A 26,394-nucleotide genomic window follows, 5' to 3' on the forward strand; every position below is an offset into this window, starting at 1 on the left:
CACGTCCCGAAGCTCCCGAGAAGCACGTAAATTTTATCTTTTCGGTTTTAAAGCCCTACCTTCACAGAGCCCGGTTTTCAATTAAGCTCTCGTTTTTTTTTCAACATAGAAAGTCATATTTAAAGCCGAAATGCTGCCCAAATTACTATTTTGACCCCCGTTTAATTCAAGGTGAGTTCAATATATAATAATTGTATGTTATGTGTTATATGTGCTATGTGCTTTTCAGTGTTATTATTCCGGGTTATTTTCCCGTGTTATTTTATTCGCTATTTTTATAGCAAATATAATACCTTTGACCATGTGATCAGTGAAATGACTTAGATTGACATTGGTACTAGTACGTAGCCTCTGGCCATGTAAAGCATGTCTCCGTAAGAGAATGACTTCTATTCTATTGCATTGGCGAATGGTTAGACAGGACTATAAGCCTGAAATCTAACAAGATGTTAATCAGAAATTGTATGTCTTCTATTCCATTTGGGCCAAAGTTTTATTGATGTATATCAAGCATTGAAAAGTATATCTTTGAATAAAGTCTTTGATTGATATGAACGCTTGTCACATGATTTCACATATTTCTTTGTTGTTCCTCTTTACTTCTGCCATATTGATGTATATATATGGCATAACGTTATATTGTATCTATTATTGAACTCACTAAGTGTCACCGCTTACCCTATCAATGTTTAACAATTGCAGGTGATAAGTAACCAGTATGATCATATACTATTGAAAGATTTAGAATAGTTTGTAATAGTACTTTTTATACTTCAGTTTATGTTTGTATAAATTACAATATCCTGGGTAGTTATGTAATATATAACACATTGTAATAGACGGTTTGTATCCAGTAGTTTGTAACCTCTTTATCAATGTAAAATATTACGTTTATGAATATGCAAGTAGCATGTTTTGGAGTAATAATATTGTGAAGTATGAAAGTTTGGGTCTTTCAGAAATACTAAAGTTTGGGTCTTTCAGAAATACGAAAGTTTGGGTCTTTCATCTACCACTCGTTCTTATGGCCCATTAAAGTTTTTCGGCAATTGCAACAATAAGTCTTAATGGTCAGGTACAAATACTCGACCTCAGTGGTCTGGTAACACTACATCAGGTAACTACCGCAACAATAAAAACAACATGTTTTTGTCAATTTTGTAACATTCTAGGCCATCTCATTCAAAACTATTGAAAGCTTGCTCAGTTTCTCAGTGAAAACAACGTGACAGTTGAACCCTCCAACGCAACTGCACCAATAGAAAATATCACAACTTCTGGATGTACCACTTGAATCCTGGTAAGTTTTTCTCTTGCGCTTGTATTATTTAATTAATCTATTTTAGTCCTTGTGTTGTACGCAATGCGTACCACATGGTATGTTAGGCATACAAGCTGTAAAACGAGTACGCGGGGGTGTACCACATGGTACGCTTAGCGTACTCATGCGAGGCCGGATCGGGACTCCGAACACGTATACTGGGCACACATGTATGTATGTGGGGTGTATATGTGTCATTTAGAAACCCTAATTCTCGGGGTTGAACACTATATAAACATCATTATGGACCATGAAACCCTCATTTCTCAACCTCCTCTCTCCTCTTAGCCCTATACGTCAAACCCTAAGCCTCTACGCTTGAATTTTGAGTTTATAGTGTCCATTTTGGTGTATTTTGATCCATTTCCAAGAAAGGAGAAGATTTGTGTAAGGTGGTGGATCAAGGAAGAGCTTGTGGATCTGGATTATCTGCTCTATTTCTAGCTTGTTTAAGGTATAAAGCTTTGATCTTGTTCTTTAGAAGCTTAGATCTTCTTTTTTTTAAGTTTAGGACCCTTCTTGGTCCCATGGGTGAGACCTAGTGGTTTGATACCACTTTAGGAGCTTGTAGTTGCCACTCTTGGGTGTTGTTTGTTTTTTCTGAGGCAAAATGTATGCAGTCTGCGGACCACATCTGTAGACCTCTATAGTAGAAGAGGTGGACCAAACGTCTGCAGTCTGAAAAAAGAAGATTGTTTGTTTTTTTAACATCTACGAGCTACTAAAATAAACTGAAATCTAAATAAACTGATTTTTTAAACTTCAAAGTGATTTTTTAATATTTTTAAGACTTTGTTATAAATAATTAGCGAATCTAGATCAACTTTTATGTATTATTGTATAAAAAATAAAAATAAAAATTGTATGAATTAATGTATATATTTGATAAAAACCAACAACTTTGGTTGCAAAGTTATAAATAAACATTATAACTAGTGATCAAAGAATTTGATACATAAATGGATGGAAATAAACTTCGATTTTTTTCAATTAAATCCATTAAAAATGTACCATAAATATTTTCTCGAGAAATTGACGATACTGTATTAAATAAGGTTTTATAAATTCTGGCAAAAAATATAAGAATATATTATGATTATTTTTTCATATTTATATAAACAACTTCAACGACTATTATTGTAATAAATCTTTATTTACAAATTTGTCAAAAATATCATGTTTGTATCGTCGAACGTTTTTTTTCAGTTTTGTATTTTTTTTTTCAAATTGTTTATCATTAATAAAGTTAGAAAACTTATAAATTAAAAAAAAAACTTTAAAAAAATAAGGATATATATATGTTTTTTTAGGCTAGAAGATTTCTGAAGATGTTAGAAGACTCTGGTTCATATCTGCGCAAAGAAGAGGGCGCACATACATTTTTAGGTCTGCAGTCTTCAAAAAAACAAACAGTCTACGAAGGCTAATGTCTGCGCGGCGCAAACAGAAGATGTCACACATATCTGCAGACAAAAAACAAACACTACCTCTGTGTTTCTATGGTCATAGATTCATAAAGTTGACACCTTCAGGGCTCAAAATCCCCCATGCATGAGTTTGAGTTCCTTTAATGGAAGTAGAATGCTAAATTTCAAAGTTGGGACCTTTTGGAGCATGCAAAGTCACCAATTCAGTGACTTTATGGTTCTAGACACTTTTTGGGACTCAGATATGTGGTTTCGACATTTGGACTTAATCATTAAGAGCTTAATAGAAAATTTGGCTTAATGGATGAGTACGTTGGGCGTATAAGTCAGTACGTGCAGCATACAAGCTAAGCAGTTGGTACGCTTATCGTACAACTTAGTACGCCCTACGTACTCAGTCTGTTGGGCTTTGGAGTTTTTCAGCTTCAGTTGGGTCATTCCTTTAAACCTTGTTGCTTTGGACCTTAGTGGGGCATCTAAAATCAAACATTGGGATAAGAGTTTGGACTAGAGAAAATTATTAGGCCTTAGGCTAAGGTCCATATAGGGTTTGGGCCAATTTGGAAAATTGGGCCACAAATGGGCCTTGGAGGATCATTTGGTTTTGGGCCTTTTTGGTTTGTGATTTTGGGCCTCAATCTTGGTTCAAACTAGGTCAGGCATTAAATGGTCATTTTGCCCAAAGTATGGATTATTGGATATAGATTGGAACCCAAGTGTTAATTGGGTGCTATTTTGTATTGTTAGCTCGGGGATTCGTTAGGACAACAACTAGGGATTTTCAATTAGGTTCAACAACACAAGGTGAGTTTCCTCACTATGTATAGCAGGTCGAAAACACCAATGCCAACCCACAATTTGATATGTTAGAATACTCATTGTCTGTGTGAAACTAGTATGTGTATGTGCTTGTATGCCTTATGGGTGGGGCCCGATGATTATCTTGTATGCTATTATTTGATATGAATTATATGCGGCTGGGGCCCGTTAAACTTATTGGGCGGGGCCCGTTGTGCGGGTTAGGGCGAAGCCTATTATACTCTTTGGGCGTGGCCCGTTATGTGTTTTATGTTTGGTATGCAGTATCTTGGGGAACTCACTAAGTTTTGGCTTACGATTTTTAGTTTATATTTCAGGTACTTCCTGTTCCAAGGGGAAAAGCTTGGGATGACTGCATCGCACATACCACATGGTTTTCTCTTTAGAGATATTACTCTGATTGATATGATGTTTGATACATTTATTTTCCTTTGGGATGTATGGATAATGTTTTGGAATACTGTTTTATTTAATTTAAAATGAAAATTTTGGATTGTATTTTTGGATGTTACACTGGCCCTGCTGCTTCCTCATGGCTCTTTGACACCGGTGCCTCCAATCATGTCACATCTGATCGAAACACTCTTCATAGTGTTTCTGAGTACAGTGGCACTAATGAAATTATTCTTGGTGACAGTACATGTTTCCCCATTACACATGTTGGACATACAAACTTAAACACACGTCCTAAGCGACTTACATTCAAAGATGTTTTATATGTTCCGAAGTTACGTCGGAATCTTGTTTCCGTTGCTAAACTGTGTGATACTAACCATGTTTCGTTGGAATTCTTTCCATTTCATTTTTTGTGAAGGATCTACGCATGGGTGTGCATCTAATGTGAGGTGAGAACACTAAGGATGTCTATCATGCAAGTCTACCTTCCTAGTTCCAACTCAAGCTTAACCTTAAACACTCTCCACTTGACCTGCATCATAAATTAGGGTACCCATCTACAAAAGTATTTAAGTATATTGTTTCTATGATGGGTTTAAAATCCAACTCTTTGTCTAATTTTCATTGTCCTTCGTGTTCAATTAATAAAAGTCACAAATTACCATTTGGTCCAAATTCGTTTGTTACCACCAAACCATTCCAACTTAGATATTTTGATGTACGGGGGCCAATCCAAAAATCCGTTTATAACTACAAACATTATGTTATCTTTGTCAATTATTTCTTCAAATATACTTGCCTTTTTCCTATGAAAAACAAAAGTGACGTGGTCACATTGGTTTCCCAATTCAATCTGGTTGTTGAAAAATACTTCAATTTACCAATTGTTTCTCTTTCCAGTGACAATGGTGGGGAATATGTGGGTTTTTACACTTTCTACAATCACATGGTATCTCAAACTATACCACTCCACCCCATACTCCTGAGCAAAATGGCATTGCCGGAAGACGACATAGACATATTGTTGAAACTGGCTCACATTGCCCTCTCATGCAAAATTACCACTCACCTTCTGGTCTTTACTCAACAACCCAACTACTCCAAAATCAAACCTTTTGGTTGTTTATGCTACACATGGCTTCGTCTGTATATAACCTCTAAACTACAACCCCACTCCACCCATGTGTCTTCCTTGGATACTCAACCTCCAAATCTGCCTATAAATTTTATGACTTTAAAACTTAACGGCTATATCTTTCTCTCCATGTATAATTTGTTACCAACCAATCTCCCTCTCACCATATCTCACAACTTCCAACACTCAATGCTTTCTTACAGCCTAACCCTACTCCTCCACTCGATCCACACCTTGTCTACATCACTCCAACATCCGATGTCATCCCATCACCTAATACTACTCCCAATATTCCTTCTACACCATCTGATCCATCCCCCCTACTTCTCCCGTAACACATATAACTTCACCATCATCATCTCCCTCTTCGTCCACTCCATCATCTACTTCCTCTACCACACCATCCATAACATAATCTATCCCATCACTGAACCTACATCAATGTATACGAAGGCCTAATCCCAAATACTTCAAATCTTTATTCATCAATACCTCAATTGTTCATCCTATCCAACCTTCCATTGAACCTCATACTCATCCCCAAGTCCTGAAAGATCCATAATGGCGCCAAGCTATGGAAGATGAATTCAATGCCTTAATGCATAATGGTACTTAGGATCTTGTACCCCCTCCACTCATTTTGCTATTGGCTGCAAATGGCTATTTAGAACCAAACGAAGCCTGGATGGAACTGTTGCAAAATATAAAACCCAGTTGGTAGCTAAAGGATATCTCTAATAATATGGAAAAGACTACTTTGACACCTTTAGCCCTGTGACAAAACATGTCACCATCCGTACTGTCCTCTCCATTTCACTATCCAATCATTGGCCTCTTCGGCAATTGGATGCCACTAATGCCTTCCTTCATGGCACTCTCAGGGAAGAAGTATTCATGACCCAACCACCTAGTTTCATCCATCCTCAATTTCCCTCTCATATTTTCAAACTAAAAAAAAATCTCTCTATGGCTTGAAACAAGCACCACGAATCTGGTATATGGAACTTACAAAACTTCCTAACATCTGTTGGTTTTCGAAGATCAAGAACTGACCCGTGACTTTTCATTTACAACCAACATGGTGTTCTCTCTTACCTTCTGGTTTATGTTGATGATCTAGTCCTTACTGGTAACAACACCTCATTTATCAAGCACTTTGTACTCACATTAGCCAAAAAAAAATCTCTATCAATGGATTAGGTCCTCTTCATTATTTTCTTGGAATTGAAGTCTTCCCTACATCTACTGGTCTTTTTCATTTCTAACACCATCACATTCAAGATCTTCTCACCACCTTTCACATGGACAATGCAAAAGAAGAATCTATCCCTCTCAACTCCTCAGTGATTCTCATCTCTGAAGATGGGTCTGCTAATGTTGATCCCACACCTTACCGTAAACAAGTCGGAGGTTTGCATATTTGGCGTTTATGCGACCAAATGTATCATTTGCTGTGAACAAACTATCACAATTTATGCTCTCTCCCACTGAGACCCACTGGCAAGCATTAAAACGGGTCTTACAGTACTTAAAAGGCACTATTTATCACGGTTTGTTCCTACGTAGAGGCTCTTCAATGGATCTTAAAGCCTTCTCGGATTCAAATTGGAGAGGTATTGCGTGTGGTGGTCATTCCACTATTGCGTATTTGTTATACCTTGGTTCTAATGTCATATCTTGGAGATCTGCTCGTCAAAAGTCAGTCTCAAGATCATCCATCGAAGCTGAATATAAGGCCATAGCAGATCCTGCATCTGAAGTATCTTGGGTTCAAAATCTTTCCTTGATTTGGGAATTTCCTAAAAGGTCGCTCCTACCTTGTATTGTGACAATATTGGAGCCACTTACTTATATGCCAACCCGGTCTATCACTCCTGTATGAAGCATGCTGCCTTCAATTATCACTTTGTTCATGAAAAAGTTATTGCTGGATCACTTCGAGTTCATCATATCAACTCCATTGATCAACTGGTTGATCCACTCACAAAGCCTCTTAGTCATGATCCATTCCTTCATTTATGGTCCCAGATTGGAGTCTCTGATGGATCCTCCATCTTATAGAGGCGTATTAAGAGATAATATTTTGCACATTTTTTGTATTATCAATCTCATTTACTGTTGTATCATTTCCAAGTTTAGCATATATCATTCCTATAGATAGCTGTAAAATCCCCTCTGTACACATATAAAAAACAACACAATACATAGAAATCACGTCATTACTCATTCACTTTATAGATATACAGGCGGCGACAACGTCTTTAGCAATTAGAACTAGATATAGCGGTGATGGGGAATAACAGAGTCTCTAGCGAAGTTGAGGCCGAAAGTAGTTAGAGTTTTCTTTAGGATGAGAAAGATGAGAAAAATTGAGAAGGGGAAATAATGGGACATGGAATCCAATGACTACAAAATGTCTTCAGATGTGGAGGTCAATGACCAAGAGTTGTGGTCAACGTGCAGATGGTTTAACCTAAAGCTCTAGTATGATGTTAGATAATAACTTGTTTTATAATAAGAGCTAATTACTATAGAGAATACTTAAATCCTAATGATGTTTAGAACCCTAAATCTACAGTCTACACACTAACAAAGTTATATGTATCCTAGATCCCTTTTTCACATTGATCAACAGAATAAAATCTTCAATTTAAGGAAAAATCCTCGTGAGTTTATTTGCTTCCTCCACTCGTTGAACCATTCTATGACAGTTCCACGTCCACCCTTCACCCGATCAATAACTTGACAACCCTTATCTATTCAGACATTCTTAAACAAGGCCAAAAACATGGTCTTCACATTCTTAACAAAGAATGCCTTTTGACCTCTTTGTCATATTTGATATAATAAATTCTATGAAGTAAAGTGATTAGTATGTAGGGGCGGATGTGTGTGGTGCCCGAGGGGTCCCTGGCCACTGCTCCGCTTCGGTCTGTTATGGTAAAAAAAATTCTATTAAGTACATCGGCTTCAAATTCATTCGGGTGACACTATACTTTCGAGAATTCGAGGCCCAAAAAATAAAAGTGTAAAAAACGCTAGTCTGAAAAAATAAAGAAAATTAGCCCTATAGCCCAAATGCATTTTGATTTTGTGGCCCAAATTGTTATTAAATTTTTAATAAATTTGGAATTGTTACCCACATTCCTAATATACATCGACAGATCAAAGAAAAGAAGCAGGAAACGATCCCCTGTTGAAAAGAAAAAAAATTGGCTATTCGGCATCTTCTATGAAAGCTGCGAGGAGAAAAAAAATCGGACTCCTGCCTCCCTTCAATTAATTACAACCAATGCATAAGTATTTCAATTTTTCTTGGCTTGGCTTGGCTTGACACTCTCTTCAAACCTATAAATACAATGAAACAAGTAAGTGTTGATAATTTTAGGTTTATGAAATTAGTCAAATTAGTTGCTTTTTTGTTGAAATTTCTTATTTTTAGGTGAAATTAGTAGTTCTTAACCTTGAAATTAGTTGTTTACTTGTAACTTGTTGTTAGAATGTTAGATACTTATATTGTTGGCCTTGAAATTATTCAAATTAGTTTCTTTTCCATTGAGTTTTTGAATAATTGGATGGCTTACTTGTTGGATATTGAATTGTTAGGATAAAATTAGATCCTTTTTTGAAAGAACAAGCATCAATAGATCAAGTGTTGGAGAATCCTCCAAAAGACCATGCTCCAATGATTTAAGTTTTGAAGAATCCTCTAAATGACCATGTCCTTCTAATCAATCATTCCCTGCGGCTTCTAATGTAAATCCACAACCTACAACTACTTCAATTATAAATGTTGAATTGAAAGATCTTCCAAAAGACCCAGGTGTTAGACCAAAGATTGCAACTTACCATCCAAATCAAAGAGATGAAATAAGGAGGGCATATTTGCTTTAAGGACCTTGTCAACCAAGGGATCATACATTTCATTCAAAGAAAATAGGTTCAAAAGAAAGATGTTTTGTTGTTAAGTGGTTTGATGACTTTGATTGGTTAGAATATGGCATAAAAAAGAACAAAGCATTTTTTTACTTTGTTATGTATGTGGAGACATGGTGGGAAAACATGGGAGAGATGCATTTGTTTCACAAGGTTTTGATAGTTGGAATAAAAAAATCATTGAGAGATCATATGGGTGGTATCATCACAAAGAAAAAGACAATTATGAATTTTTATTAAAAGAAAAACAATCTATTAGTGCAGCCTTCAAGAAGCAAACTAGGGGCGGACGTGTGTGGTGCCCAGGGGGTCCCGGGCCACTACTCCGCTTCGGTCTGTTATGGTAAAAAAAAATCTATTAGGTGCATCGGCTTCAAATTCATTCGGGTGACACTATACTTTTGAGAATTCGAAGCCCAAAAAATAAAAAGTGTAAAAAATGCTAGTCCAAAAAAATAAAGAAAATTTGTCCAATAGCCCAAATGCATTGTGAGTTTGTGGCCCAAATTGCTTATTTAATTTTTAACAAATTTGGAATTGTTACCCACATACCCAATATACATAGGCAGATCAAAGAAAAGAAGCAGGAAACGATCCCCTACTAAAAAGAAAAAAAATCGCCTATTCGGCATCTTCTGTGAAAGCTGCAAGGAGAAAAAAAAAATTGGCCTCCTGCCTCCCTTCAATTAATTACAACCAATGCATAAGTATTTCAATTTTTCTTGGCTTGGCTTGGCTTGGCTTGGCACTCTCTTCAAACCTATAAATACAATGAAACAAGTAAGTGTTGATAATTTTAGGTTTAGGAAATTAGTCAAATTAGTTGCTTTTCTGTTGAAATTTCTTATTTTTAGGTGAAATTAGTAGTTCTTAACCTTGAAATTAGTTGTTTACTTGTAACTTGTTGTTAAAATGTTAGATACTTAGATTGTTAGCCTTGAAATTATTCAGATTAGTTTCTTTTCCATTGAGTTTTGAATAATGGGATGGCTTACTTGTTGGATATTGAATTGTTAGGATAAAATTAGGTCTTTTTTTGGAAGAACAAGCATCAATAAATCAAGTGTTGAAGAATCCTCCAAAAGACCATGCTCCAATGATTTAAGTTTTGAAGAATCCTGTAAACGACCATCTCCTTCTAATCAATCATTCCCTTCGGTTTATAATGTAAATCCACAACCTACAACTACTCCAATTACAAATATTGAATTGAAAGATCTTCCAAAAAACCTGGGTGTTAGAACGAAGATTACAACTTTACATCCAAATCAAATAGATGAAATAAGGAGGGCATATTTGCTTCAAGGACATTGTCAACCAAGGGGTCATATATTCCCTTCAAAGAAAATAGGTTCAAAAGAAAGGCGTTTTGTTGTTGAGTGGTTTGATGACTTTGATTGGTTAGAATATGGCATAAAAGAGAACAAAGCATTTTGTTTACTTTGCTATGTATGTGGAGACATGGTGGGAAAAAAACATGGAAGAGATGCATTTGTTTCACAAGGTTTTGATAGTTGAAATAAAAAAATTCATTGAGAGATCATATGGGTGGTTTTGATAGTTTTCATCACAAAGCAAAAGAAAATTGTGAATTTTTAATTAAAGAAAACAATCTATTAGTGAAGCCTTCACGAAGCAAACCAAGATTGAGGAGAGTAATTTTAAACTTCTTTTAGGTGCTTCAATTTGGTGTTGTAAATTTTTATTGAAAGATGGTTTATCATTTCGTGGTCATGATGAGTCGACTGACTCTCTTAATAGAGTGCTTTTGTTTGAGTTATTATCTTTTTTGAGAGACCATAATGAAGGCATTCGCAATGTTACCTTAGAAAATGCTTCTCAAAATAATCAAGTGACGTGCCTGATGACTCAAAAGCAAATTGTTGAACGCTTTTCAACAGAGATAATTTTAGGTATTTGCAAAAAATTGGTAAAGATGTGTTTTCTTTATTGGTTGATGAATCTAGTGATGTATCAAAAAAAAAACAAATTGCCATAGTTTTGAGATATGCCGACAACCGTGGAGTGGTGAATGAAAGATTCATTGGAGTGGTGCACGTGAAAGATACATCCTCATTGACTCTTAAAGCGGCCATAGATGACGTTTTTACCCATAACAATTTGAGTATGTCCCAAGTAAATATAACATTTTTTTCCTTACTATGAATTTTAATTGAATATTATTCGCTTTAATGTTTAATATATTTTTTTATCAGGTAAGAGGACAAGGTAACGGTGAGGTAAGCAATATGCAAGGTGCATTTAATGGTCTAAAAGCTTTGATTTTACAAAATAACGATTCAACGCATCATGTGCATTGTTTTACACACCAACTTCAGTTAGTTATTGTGGATGTAGCAAAGAAGCATGATGGTGTTGACGATTTCTTTGAGCAACTTTCTTTGGTGGTTAATGTGGTAGGTGGTTCATGTAAAAGACAAAACATACTATGGGAAAGTCAAAGAGAAAGGGTGCAAATGTCAATTGGAAATGGTGAACTTGAAACTAGAAGATGGTTAAATCAAGAGAGCTCGCTTATTCGAGCGGGAGATACATGATGGGGTTCACATTTCAAAACCATCACAAGTTTGATGAACTTATTTCCGGAGGTTCGTCATATTCTTGCTTATGTAGAAGAGGAAGGATCCACTTTGAGTAACTGAAACCAAGCATATGGTATCTTAAAATATTTCAAGACACTAGATTTCGTGTTTTACTTACATTTGATGTATGAAATTTTACACTTCACGAATATATTGTCAAAGCATCTTCAAAAAAAAAAAAGGATCAAGATATTTTAGAAGCGGCATCTTTGGTTAGACGGACAATGGACGCATTGAAGTCTTTAAGAGACGTAGGGTTTGCTAAACTTTTATCGAATGTATTCTCTTTTTGTCAAAAACATGATATTAATATTATGGAGATAACAAAAAATTATGTCACATCAAGAGGCCGTAAGACTAAAGTTACTAATCAATTTCATTTTGAAGTTGATGGATATGCAAATTATAAAATTTGGGGACCGATTTAGTGAACTTAGCACCCGATTACTAGAATACATGGGGGCTTTGAGTCCTTGTGATTCATTTGCTAAATTTGACAAAACAAAGTTGTTAAAGTTGAGTGAGTTATACAAAAATGATTTTGATGATGCAGAGAGGATGCAAGTTGATGGTGAACTTGAATGAAGTATATTATCACGTTTTGCATAAAGATGATTGGTTCACTAGTTTGCAAGGAATTTCCGACATTTCTCGTTTGATGGTGGAAACGGAGAAACATCGGTCTTATCCTATGGTTTATAGGTTGTTGAAGTTGGTTTTGGTTTTACCCGTTGCAACCGCAACAATCGAAAGATGTTTTTCTGCGATGAAGTTGTTGAAGATGGATTTATGTAACAAAATATGTGATGATTTTTTGAACGATGTCATGATTTCTTATGTTGAAAAAGAAGCACTTATGAAAGTGAAAGAAGCACTTATGAAAGTGAAGATCGAATATGTAATGGGTCGGTTTCAAAAAATGTGTACCCATAGCTATCAAATTTAAATATTAAGATGTAATGGATCGGTTTAGTGTACTAGTACTTTTATTTTATTATTTTATTGTTATTATATTCGGACGAAAAAAATTATGTCACTGCTATGACAACTTCCTGCCTCCGCCACCGTTAGTACGTGATGTAAAACAAACTAATAGACACGCAAGGAAACCGACAAATAATATTCTAGAAACCAGATCTATCCTTAAAGGTTTTTATTTCGCTTCTACTGGAAGTAAGCAACAAAGCATCCACGAAGTCAACGCCGGTCAACCATTTGACCAGCCATTTCCTAAAAGAGCGCCTAAATCGTGCACTCACGGAGTCAACTAGTGCTAGGTGTGGGCAAGCTTGGCTCGTTCCTTTGATTCATTAAAGCCTTTGAAGGCTTACCAAGGGAATAAACTTATAAACCAACAAAAGTTTTTTCCCATTAATGTGGGATACAAAGGAAATTGTCATGTTGCAATTCCTTTATATATAAAGTTCCAACAATAGGTCGATCTAATCTATTTAATCCATATTAAAAACAAAAATTATGTCGACTTGTTTTCGTACCTATTCCACCAACATATTTTATGGCATATACTTGTAATTATTAGACCTTTCGTTATTTTCTGTCATATGGTGTCACGTCGTTGGTAACACCAATAAATATACAAAAATGTCTATTAATTAGTTTTGGGTAAAAATGAAAGAGGAATTTAAAAAGGTGAAAAGTCGAAATCAAACCACTTCCACCGATGAAAGTCAAAATAAATGCTGTTCGGATGTGAGGAGCGCCATACGCGTTGCTTCAAATTTATAGAGCTTCAACCATCTAATTGAGTGCGTCGGCATTTTGACTTTAAATATTCATTTAATAACGATTATACCCTCGTGTGTGGAACCCATTGTCTAGTTTCCATTTAGAGGAGTTTTCAAAAGTCAAAATAATATTTCATATTAGGCACTCGGTGTCTTTTTTTCAATACCTACAACGTCACCGCCACCTCCCACCACCTTCAACAACCGTCTCATGCCGTCCTCATTTGGTCGGAATTCCATTTTATCATATTAATTTGACCAAACGCGTGTTGCGGATATTTTAAACCTAAATGTTTGATTTCACACAATTTCAAAAGACTACGGTAATTGATATGATTAATATTCTTTTACTTAATATGTTAATTTAAAATTAAATTCACAATGGTGTATTTAAGGATATTTACAAATAAATACGTATAAAAGCTACCGAACTATGCATAAAATTTTCTGTAAATCTTTGAACTAAAAAGTGATCAAAGAGAGTGTTTGCTTTATTTGTGATTATGTTTCCTTACATATATAGTCATATAGAGTTTTTAGATTATAACATTTGTGGAAATAGAAAATTTTCAACATATATAGAGACATATTGAACCACGTTGTATGTATGAGTATGAGATACATTAGCGCACATTAATTTATTATTGTTGTTGGTATGATGAAATGACTATCATGTAATTAAGTTATTTAATGTCAAAAAGTTATTAACCAAAAGCTATTTTTTCTTTATCGCTCCCCAAAACTAACATACATTCTTCCCTTCCATAACGACCATATGGTACATAATTGTTCATTAGGTGTCTACTTACATAAAGGGTTCAATGTTCAAATTTACTCGATTCATATATGAATTAATTAGAACTCTCACCTTACAACTCCTCGTATTAAAATATGTGCCATTTTATACAAGTATACTCCCTAAAAGCCAACCATACTACGCCCTAAAGGTTTAATGATTCGTTTTGTTAAACCTTTAAGCTTTGCATGATTTTTCTTTTCCCCTCGAGGTTTTCGGCATGGATTGTTAGGGTTTGGAGGATGAGAAGAAGGTTTCTAAAATTGAGGATAAAATTTGATCTACTTGAAGGATGCATCGTGTGATCACTTTCCGAATCTGATATTTCGAATTTGACCCTATGTTTAGGTTACATTAAAACCAGATCATGAGAATAATCTTCCAAGGAACAGTTTCGTATCAAGACACTAATATGAGATCACAAACTATGGTTTTATAGCCTTTCAAATTATATGATTACCAAAGATAAGATTAAATCAACATTAAATGTTGCCCTTGGACCCCACAAGAGGCTTTACCCTTAGGACCCCACAAGGACGAGCAACTCCCTTGACCCTCGCTATTTGGTCGAACCAAGATCAAACTCTTTTTATACAAACGTACACTCCGTAAATCATATCATTTTGACATCTCATGCGGAACTCGTTTTTGAGCTCCTAATGTGAGAGTAAATCACAAAGAACTTGTAATACTTTTTGCATGCCGGTAAGATTGGACATGTAGATTATGAAATTTCAAACCTCAACTGTTAGACTCTCGAAAAGAAAAGATTTTTGTGTACATAAGCATAAGCATGCTTACAATATTTAATTGTGTGCACGGTTTGATTAATTTTTGTTCAATAACCTATTTAAACTTTACATATAATTCGATATCATTTGTATATATTTTTAAAATATACAATAAATAAATAAAACTAAAAAAATTGAGCAACCTACAATTTGCATGTATAAAAGTGGGGGTTTCAAAGTCACTACACCTACCTTTCCATCTTTGGTGTTAGGCAAAGCCCGCATTTTACATTCCTCATTTCTTCAAAACCATGATACGCTTTCACATCATTCTCTCTTTCCTCTTCCTCCTCTTTGCTACCTATAGCTCCGCCATCACATCATCTTCTCGATTCACGGCCCTACCTCCGGCAGCTTTTCCCGGCCAATTGCACGCAACGGAACAGCTCTTTCTTCCCTCTACTACAACTATGCCGCCTGCAGATTCCACAGATCTTATTAGATCTGAGAAGCGAAGAGTTCCCACAGGTTCAAATCCACTGCATAACAAACGAAAGTTCTAGAGCAACCTGCAAGGAGATTATTTGTAGAATATCATCATATCATAAGCAGGTTACTCTTCGTATATATACATCCTTTTGATTGTATCAGATATAGTATATAGAGTTACGAGAGGTTGGTGATTCAGAATCTATTGTTAACTTATCTTACTTTTAATAGATTCTGAATCAAGGATGTGTTGAGTTATATGTATAGTCTCTTACGAATTATTTTAATTATTAAATCATTCTATTTAGATATCTATTGACGATTTTTTATCATTGTAATCGGAAATCATAAACTGACACTTACACGATCGATCAACGCTCGGATATAGCTTCAGTTTTGTTCCTCCGATTGAAAACCTGAAGATCACGAGGATGATCCATGGATAAAATCAGGTTAAATTAATAATATTAATTTCTAGCTTCTTATCCAAATCTCCTCGGATTTCATGTTTATATAACAATCTGTTTCTTCCCCTTGTTCCCATTCTCTTCGCTTGATTCACGCTAGGATTTAAGTCATATATCCTAATAATTCATAGAATTTGAAGAACACCTTATAGCGTTTTCACAAACATAGGTGTTTGAAAATATATAAACTAGCCAATAAGCTTAAATTATGTTTGATTGTAGTTGTTTGTCTTCCAATTTTGTACAATTTTGCACAAATCAATACTAACCCTTAATTAGTGATTAATTAGATAATCTTATTCATTTGGTTGTGCATATTATTACAACTAGATACGAAAAAAGTAAAAATAGAATATATATATTTTGGATCTTTGTTGTTATGATGATTAAAATTGTAGCAAAAATATAAGTCGATCGAGGGCCCTGAATTAATTGAAAAGGATAGTGTTTAATTCCAACAATTATAACATACAACCACCAATCCACCATGCACTTATATCACACTCTTACACAAATAAAGTGCATGCATGTGTTTCCCTTCCTCATGTGTCCTTTCAACCTAGCCACATATGTATTTTACATATTACAACTCTATTTTCTTTTTTCAGAATCCTGCTTCCTCCGCTTGTACTATGTGCATTATTTTGTGTTCTCATTTGTACATGTACCTTATCTTGCATAGTACAAATTTTATTAATTCGTGGAAAAACCCTATTCATTTTATGTCTAGGTACATTTGAATATACTTTTCAAATATTTTGTACTAAATTAGTTATAAAAAATGTATCAATGAATATTGTTTTTTAGGGTTTAAGAAAAAGTCGAAAACATATAAGAAATTAAAGGAGTGGAGTATAGTAGTGCTCATGGACATGGTAACACATAGCTCCACTTTACTTGACCGTAGGTTGTGCGTGCTGTTTTGAATGATTATGTTGTTATATTTTTAATTGGTTTATGCATGCGAGCATTTTTGTTTTTATTTATTTATTATATATTTATTAGTATCTTTATGAAAACAATATACCAAGAACTAAAGAACTAAAGAACTGCTAATTAAATTAGATTTATATTTTAAAATATTTAGTAATTTTAAGAAATAAGTATTTTCTAATGTCATGTTGAAAAAATGAACCAAGTGGTGCATTAAATAAAATATGAAGTTTTAGATTTTTGTATTTTCTTTTGATTATTTTAAGGATGAAATTTGAAGCAATTTAGTATTATAACTAGGTCGAACGGGATTGTTTCCCTTTCAGACGGTGCGGTATGGGCAACCCCTAAAGGTGTTATGTTAATGTCGCATGAGGTGTTACGCTATGACAAGTTACCATGGTGACAGATGCTAACGCCACAATTATTTGACCGTTTCATTCCAAATCTGTTGAAAAACGGTAATATTACCGTTTAAAACCGTAAAAATTCAAAAAAAAAAAATACTAATTAATTTTTTTAAAACTATATTAATACACATATACCTCATTCTACACTTCTATTTTCTTATATCGATCTCTATTTCTTTTATCATTCACAACACAAACCCACTATAGATCAAAACTCGAACACTCCTTCTCCGAACACAAACACATCCACTCCATTTGTGGGATACGAGGGATACATGAACCTTCTAAACTCCCAAAACTCACCACAACTTCCATATTCCGGCAATTTTTTCAATCCCAACTTACTCTCACTACGATTCTTTATCTCGCCTTTTATGCAACAAAATGCAAACATTTAACAAAACATTTTTAACACATTCGGTCACATGCGACAAATAGCCACACAACCCCCACTGATGCAAGAAACCGTTGTCGAGACACAAGTCGGGGGTAGTCAGAAAGCATCGGGAAAAAAAGGGAGATCAAAAAAGAAAGCGAAAGAGGTTGTTGTCGGGGCGGAGCAAACGGAAGCACCTCCAACATGGTGGACACCGGAGGAAGAGCATGCATTGGCGCTGGCTTGGTGTGGGACTTCAAAACAACCAATTTTGGGGAACGATATGAAGAGAGTTGCTTTTTGATAAGTTGTGATTGTCAAATTCCGCACAATTTCGAACAAGAATGACACATATCGCAATCACGATATGCTTAGTGGCAAATTGACTCAAATTAGCCGAAAGTGCACCAAATTCAGTTCGATATACAACAAATTTTCTTCGCAACGTCAAAGTGATGCCAATGAGTTCGATATGTTTAGAGTCGCGATGGAGGAATATCACGTGCAAATGGGTCATGTATTTAAGTACGAAAAAATTTGGGAGATCGTGAGGAAAGATTCAAAATGGATGAAAATGCAAACATCATCAGAACAATCAAAGAGGTCACGTGGTTCGGGTTCGGGTTCGGTTGATGTTTTCGACGAACATACGAACATCGACCTCAACGCGGACACCGATGAAATCCCGGACGAGTTTGACGACATCGGGGAAATCTCTCCGCCACGACGACCGGTGGGACACGACAAAGCGAAGCGCGCTCAACCACATGCGGAGGAGAATGAAAGTCGGCTTCGAGAGCACGAGGAAATGAAAAAAAAAATTCGACGCCCACACAAAAATCGCAAATAAAATATATGAATTGTAATGGGAGCATTTGAATTTCCTTCGTCAAGAAGCTAAACAAGATCGCATATCGAAAGATTTAGCAATTCTTACAAAAACGAAGAAAATTTACCACCGAGACGAAGTGATATGGAAGATGAAGGCAAAGATCGAGAGCAAATACTTGGACGAATATAGTTTGTCTGTGTTTTTATTTTTAATTAGTAGGACTATCGTGTGTTTTTTGTTCAATGTTTTTTTGCTTTGTAATGTTTTTTTTAAGTTTGTATGGTATTTTTAATTTACTATTTAATGAAATTGTGTTTTATTAATTTATATGTTTTAATAGATATATGACATAAATTAAAAAAATAAAACAAATTAGAATTATATGAAGTAAATAAAAATAATAAAACAAAGTAGAATTATAAGAAGTAAATATAAAAATGACAAAACTGCAAATTTGGTCCTTGTGGTTTGTAAAAAACTTTGGACAAGATTCAAAAAGGTTTCGACTTGCATGGAATGTCTAAAATCAAAACTTTTCCATGGTTTTAGTCCAAAAATTAGAAGATTCCTGTGGTTTTGGTCCTTGGAACACCTGAAATGACGGTTTTGCCCTTTTAATTTCTTTTTTGTATTTTTTGTATTTATTTTAATACTTCTTTTATTTTAAAAATAAAAAATAACATCCCATCTCCTCTCTCTCTCTCTCTCACACACACACACACACATAAACATATACGACTTTTCTCCCAACAAAATACTTAGATCTTCTTCTCAATCTCATCTTCTTCACAACCACCGTCATTTGTAAATCGTCATCCTTAACCACCCAATCGATATTTCAGAATCACCCACAGATCAAGCTACCTTCGACTGCATCCTTCACAAGGTTTGAAGTCATAAATAGAAACTCAATCTCCATGATTTCTCCTTCAACAACCCTAACGAAACCATCATCGACCCTCTGTACGAGTTCCTACAACAGTGGAATAAACCCAGATCTTGGAATGACTTATCACCTGCACATTCATGCTTCATTCATGAGTTCCCAATTCTACTAACTTACGTGTACCAGATTAAAGAGATATGTTTTGATTTTGCGTTTCATATTCTTGTTCATTGCCTCCACCGACGATAGTAGTCAGCAGTGTTGTGTACTGCTAAACCGTTAGCAGCTCCGCCTAGGGCCACCGTATCATCTCCGACTGGCTTCCTTTCCAATAATCTGCCCTGGTGCACCTTTCCATCAACCTATCGTCGACATCCCCTTTACTTAACCTCCTGATGATCGATCCAAACAAAGATCAATTTTAGGAAATCGATCTGCTTGTCAATTGAGGAGTAATGATGCGGAAGTGGTGTTATCCTTTTCTTAATCCCATCATCTTCGCCTTTTTTATAATCATTATCACACATAGAGACACACACACAAACAATGTGTGTGTGAGTTCCCTCCTATTATTCAATCACAGAGTAAACCCAAAATAGGTGCTTATGTTTGTTTTATCAACTATTGCTCTTCCAATTTCTTAATGACGATGGTTAATGGGTGGGACTCGTCAGAGGTGTCGAAGGTATGTTAGAAGAATGAAGAGACGAAAGAGATAGAGAGGGGGGAGAGAGAGAGAGAGAGAGAGAGAGAGAGAGAGAGAGAGAGAGAGAGAGAGAAGGGATGGTACCGTGGATGTGGTGGGTGGGATATATAATCCTTTTTATTTTATTATTATTTTAAAATTAAAATAGTGTTAGAGTAAATATAGAAAATATAAAATGGAAATTAAAAGGACATAAAAGTTTTTTTAGCTTTTTTAGGACCAAATTCACAGAAAATTCCTGATTTTGGACCTTCCATGCAAGTTGAAAACTTTTTGGACCCTATCCAAAGTTTTTTACAAACCACAAGGATCAAATCTGCAGTTTTGTCTATAAAAATAAAACAAATTAGAATAATAGAAATTAAAAACATCCAAAAAAAGGAAAAAAAAAAAAGAAATAGAAAATAGTATGTGTTATCCCATATTATTTGGTGTTGTTCATTTCCACATTTGGTGTTATAGTACCAAATTATGACTAGGATGATGAGATGATGTGGACACTTTCGATGTGAGAACATGTTGCCCACACTTAATAATCTTAGTTGTTTGTAATTTGTACGGTTTCTTGCTTTTGCTCTCGTCTAGCTTCTTGCTGGGCTTCGTTTCTAAAAAATGAAAATCCTAATGCAATCATATGGCAACTCTTTTATTTATTTATTTATTTATTTTTTTTATTTTTTTTGTATTGTAATCGTGACAACTTTCTAGTGATTATTTTTATCTAGTATATTAAACCGTTAAAAAATAAATAAATAATATAATTTAAACATGTCAACTAATGTCGCATAAGGTGCATTCAAATATTTACAAATTCTAAAATTGCTATATTATCAAGTTAGTTCATTATGTTAATATTATAGTTTTTATACTTAATTTAAACACTATTTTCATAAAATTCAAAAATTAAACAAAATAACGTTAATAGATAAATATAACAGGGCAATATCCTTTTTTATTATGTTAAAATTTTGATTGGTGATCACTAACTCTTCGATGTCAAATCGGACAATGGTATTTTGTTTTTGTTAGATTGTTTGAACATGAATTTGAACTTCAATTTCTTTTTGTGTATTTCATCAATTAACACAAATAAACAAATAATTTGATTTGTTTATATACAATTTCTTGTATAGTGAGCGTTATGCGGTTTGATAAAGTTATTTTTTAAAACCGAACTAACGTTAACCGTAAATACTGTTATTAAATTTTAGAAACCGAATGGTCTTGCGGTTAATGTAGCGGTGAGGTTATGCAGTTATTTTTATACGGTTCAATTTCATGTGGTTGAAGTTTTTAACTCTATGGGGTTGGTGTTGTGTTTTTTGTGCGATTTTAACCGTGTGGATTTGATACTATATTTTTTACGGTTTTAAGAGTTTAAAGACTTCTAGTTGTAACAATATCAAAATCAATAAGATATAAGACAATAACTTAAAAAAACAAACAAATTAATAAATTAACTATTTACAATTAACATCTTAAAAACAACAAATTATAATAACTTACGTTAAAAGTTAAAAATCACCAACCCATACTTTTAAGAGTTCAAAACATTTTAAAACACCAACAAACTCATAACTTAAGTAACTTTTTTTAGAATGGTGAAAATAACATTAAAAGCTAGCAAACTGCAAGAAAAAGTTACAAGAAGTTATTACAAGCATAGGAGAACACCACCAAATATTCCAATTAAGAAAATCAACATTGGCTTGGTGCTTAAACCACTTGTACGAAATGAGTTGAATCTTATATGCCGTCTTTAAAGGGGAGCTTCTTATCCTTTTGAAAACAAGAGCATTATGGGCTTTTCAAATCAACCAAATAATAGAGTAGATAAGACCAAGCTTAATCTTTTTAAACTTCTTGCTAAGACCACAACAGTTCAACTTTGTAAATAGATCCGAGATGGAGACCAAGGGAGAGGGTAAAAGATTTGACCATTTATAAAACTAACTCCAAATGTCTGCCGAGAAGTAGCAGCCAAAGAAGAGTTAGTCGTTATTGTAACGTCCATGACTTATAAGGTATTATTTATATTTAATCAGTTGGAATGGTTTGGGCCCTTGTGATTGGGCTAAGGAAGTGTCATACGCGGGGCGTACCATGCCATGTACAACGTACTCAAGAGATAAGAACACGTACACACAACGTACCAAAGGGTACGCGCAGCGTAAGCATGCATCCTCTAAAACCCTAAAAATTAGGGTTTGATTCCTATATAAAGAACCTTATGCCCTTAGTCCAACACACCTCTCACCTTTAAGCAGCTCTCACGAAAACCCTAATCCATATTTGTGTGTTCTTGTGATTTGGTAGCCATTTGAGAGCATGTTGGTGTTGTTTTGGTGTTTTGGAAGAGAAGGAAGTTTGAAGAAGGAGCAAGACTTGAAGAGAGCTTGTGAAATTACAGGGGATTAGCACCATTTTTGACTCATTTGAGGTATCAAGCTTCAAACTTGACCATTGAATGCTTAGTTGTAGTGTTGGGGTGTTTTATGGGCTATTTTGACTCCATTGTTGAGGTTTATTGTGTCTTGATAGTTCCAGACCATAAGAGTTGTCCTTTTGAGCTATTGGAAGCATTTAGAGTCATAAAATCGGACCTAGATGGTTAAGCCACAACCATGCAAGTGTTTGATGATCATAAAGTTTGTTTAAGGACTTCAATCATGTTTCAACCCCCATCTATGCATGCAAAGACATAAAGTTTGTAACTTAATGGATTAGGATGTCTTAAACGACCTGGATCTATGTTCTCGAAGTTAGGACTTAATGGATTAAGTCACAAAAGGAGTCTCAAGGAAGCTGGCCAATACGTTGGGCGTACACCCTGGTATGTTGCACGTACTGGTTCAACTTCCCGCTTTTGGCCAAGGCCAGCACACGTTGGGCGTACGTGCCAGGTACGTCGTGCGTACGCATGCAGAGTGGAGAATATGGGCTTTTAGGCCTAGATTATTGGGCCTCATGGCCCACTATGGAGTAAGGTCTATGGGCCTGGAACTGAGATTTATAGTTTTGGGCCTTTTGGGCCATATTGGGACATCTGAAATTATTAATTTTGGAGCTAAGAGTATGTTGGGCTTCCATAAGGCCTATTTGAGGAGTTGGCCCGAATTTTGAAAATTGGGCCATTGGTTGGCCACTTGTGGGTTTGGGAAGACTATTTAGATTTGGGCCTTTCATGTTATGGTGTTGGGCCTTAGGCATTGGCCAAATTAGATCAGGGGTAAAATGGTCATTTTACCCTAAGAATGATGATTAGTTTTTGTTTAAATGTTATTGTGGTAATTATAGCTCGACGAGTCGTCGGAGCTACCGCTAGAGATTTCGTACTGTGAGATTATGCATTTAATTTTACGAGGTGAGTTACCTTCCTGTAGAAGTGGGACGAAAGCACCAATGTCGGCCCACTAGTAGCCGATTATAGTAGAGATGATTTTCTTTGTGATAATTGTCTGATAGCCCATTATCTGTTGTGCCTTATGTGTTAATATGCTATGATATTATGTGATAGTGCTAAGGGTGAAATAGTCCCCGTAACCTGTCGAAAAGAACCGAAGGGGTAGGCCAACACCCAGATATGCTAGGCAGTATGTGATTTATGTGTATATACTAGGATGTTATGTGGTAGTGGTAGGGTGAAATAATCCCCATAATCTGTCGAAAGGACCCAACGGGTAGGCCAACACCCAAATATGTTAGGCAGTTACTGGTTGAAAAAGACTAAAGAGGTGGGCCAGCACCCTGATATGCTAGGCAGTTACCGATTCAAAGAGACCGAAGAGGTAGGCCAGTACCCAGATATGCTTGGAAGTATGTGTATAGTATGGTATGTGGTATGATGGGGGAACTCACTAAGCTTTGTGCTTACGATTTTTAGTTTTGGTTTCAAGTACATCTTCTATGAAAGGAAGGAGCAGGCACGACTGCAGCGCATCACAACATGTTTTCCGCACATGAGATTCTTGGGAGATATAGTCTGATGATGTTTTAATATTGTGACATGTTTTGATTATTTATATTTTGGTTTTATTATGGAATGAAACGATGAATGTTTTTATACTAATGGTTTAACTTATTTAAAAATGAAATTTTTGTTCTTAAATTTTGGGATGGTACAGGTATCCTCATCAACAACATAATGGGCAGGAACTATCTTCCAAATTAACGCCTCTTCTTGTAAGATTGAAAACCACAAGGTTTCTGTTAAGCAAAAGCCACCACGTAAAACAATTTGTTTTAACAGGAACCCAATTCACCCATTAAGAAACCAATAATTCATCGCCCATAACCATATTATCCGTGTGAGTTTTCAATGAGCGTACAAAGAAGATTCCATTAGCATCAGGTACCCAATGTCAAGAATCATGGGTCAAAGTGAGTTGGATACCAACTACTAAATAGTTAATGGCATGTAAATGTGTGTGTTTAGCATCATTCCTCCAAGGATTCTATTTCCAATACCAATTCCCAAGAGCACCAGGTCTAAGAATCTTATAAGCAATTCTATAATTTTTGTCAGATTCGATGTTGTATAAACCCGGATAAACATCCTTGAGAACCCTGCTATCAAACCAAAGCTCTTTCCAGAAATACGTATTGTCTCTAGCCCCAATCTTCCTTACAAGCAGGTTGTCAAATGAAATGTTCCATTCCTCAAGCTCCTCTTTAGTTTTAGAAATCAAAAGCCAAGTACCAAGAAGACTACATTTTGCTAAAGGTTTGCCATCAATGCCTATATATTGTTGTCTCTTTAAATAACTTTAATATAAATTTATAGGTTTTTGGAAAACTAAAAGTGTCTCTAGTAACATTGTCATCACTTTAAACTCCTTTAATATAAAGGAATCGATTTCAATGTCTACATTCATTAAAAGGTTGGGAATGTCGATTCTACCTTTTTGGGAAGAAATTTGGTCATGAGCATCGTCGTTCCATCATAGATTTCTAAAAGTTTATGCTTCTTATGTGAATAAAGAGTGTAGAGTGAGTGCTTAATTTCATAATGGTGCATGGATATGGAAATGGAGAGGAAAACCAAGATGGGGTTGACATATTACAATTGCATGAGCTTCAAGGAGCTTTTGGAGCTTCCCTAAAATCAATGGTTGGTAATGAGTGAGTTTGGGATCCTGATAACTCTGGAGTTTTTATTTGCTTCTACAAGACATCTAATTAATGTATGTACCTTCAACATGTGTGATCAATCGACTTGGTAGAATACGTTTAATGTAACATCCCAAAATGTAATGGTAAAAATTTCAATCAAAACACCCATTTATCATTTACTCAAACACTTAGAAGCATTTTATAATTAAAATAATTATCAGAGTACATTCCTAAAATCACATAGTTACGAAGAAACATGGGTGTTTGTGTTGCGATCAAGTCGATCCCTTCCCTTTAGAACCAGAAGTAACTGAAACCATAAACAATAATTGTAAGAACAAAGTTTAGTGAGTTCCCCAAAATACCACATACCATACATATAATACATATCAAACATGCAATAGAAGGTGCTATGTGCCAACCATAGTCTTTTCATTATACCACGAGTCGTATCATGGTCTTTCCTTTCCAGGACGGGGGCCAAAACCCTGGGTCTCACAGACAAGTTCCAGGAGCCACCTCCTGGTCTTCCATTCAATCATCATAAAGACAACTAACATACAATCTACAACTAAATATTTACTTAACTGCCAGGGTCCGAACCCTGGTCTTGCATACTGATTTTCCAGGAGCCACCTCCGGGCATTTCATACAATGCCAAGGGCCACCCCCTGGTCTTTCCATAATACATAAGCCAATGGGCCGATATTGGTGCCTTCGACCCATAGTACAGTGAGAAGACTCACCTCAGACAGCTGAAGCCCACGAATAAATCTATGACTGCAGATCCGCTAAAATCCCCATGCTATCAAATACCAAAACAACATCTGATTAATAATTGGGTCTTGAGTCATAATCAGAGTCCAAATTAAGGTAAAAGAACTTTTTACCCTTCCTCTAACTTGGCCCAAGGCCACGGTCCAATCTAATTTACCAAAAGCCCAAAATCTAAAAACAATAATCAACCAAAGCCCAATTATGGCCTAATTTTCCAAATTGGGCCCAATCCATTTCGTGGTCCTTCTCCCAAGAAAATCAAACAAAATCTCAACAGCCCAACCAATGAATTATGATGGCCCAAAATGGCCCAAGACAACCAAGCGTACTCAAGCCCAAAACTCGAAGCCCAAATAAAATAAGTCCATCCTGCTGAGTATGCGAGGCATACTCAGCCTATACGTGCAACGTACTGCTTAAAGGACTTGTACGCGTAGTGTCCGTGCTTGTACTCCCCGCGTACTCACCATCTTGGCTAGCTTTTCCGTTTCAGCTCT

The sequence above is a fragment of the Lactuca saligna genome, chromosome 5, assembly GCF_052625555.1.
Source record: "Lactuca saligna cultivar CGN05327 chromosome 5, ASM5262555v1, whole genome shotgun sequence".
NCBI lineage: Eukaryota > Viridiplantae > Streptophyta > Magnoliopsida > Asterales > Asteraceae > Lactuca > Lactuca saligna.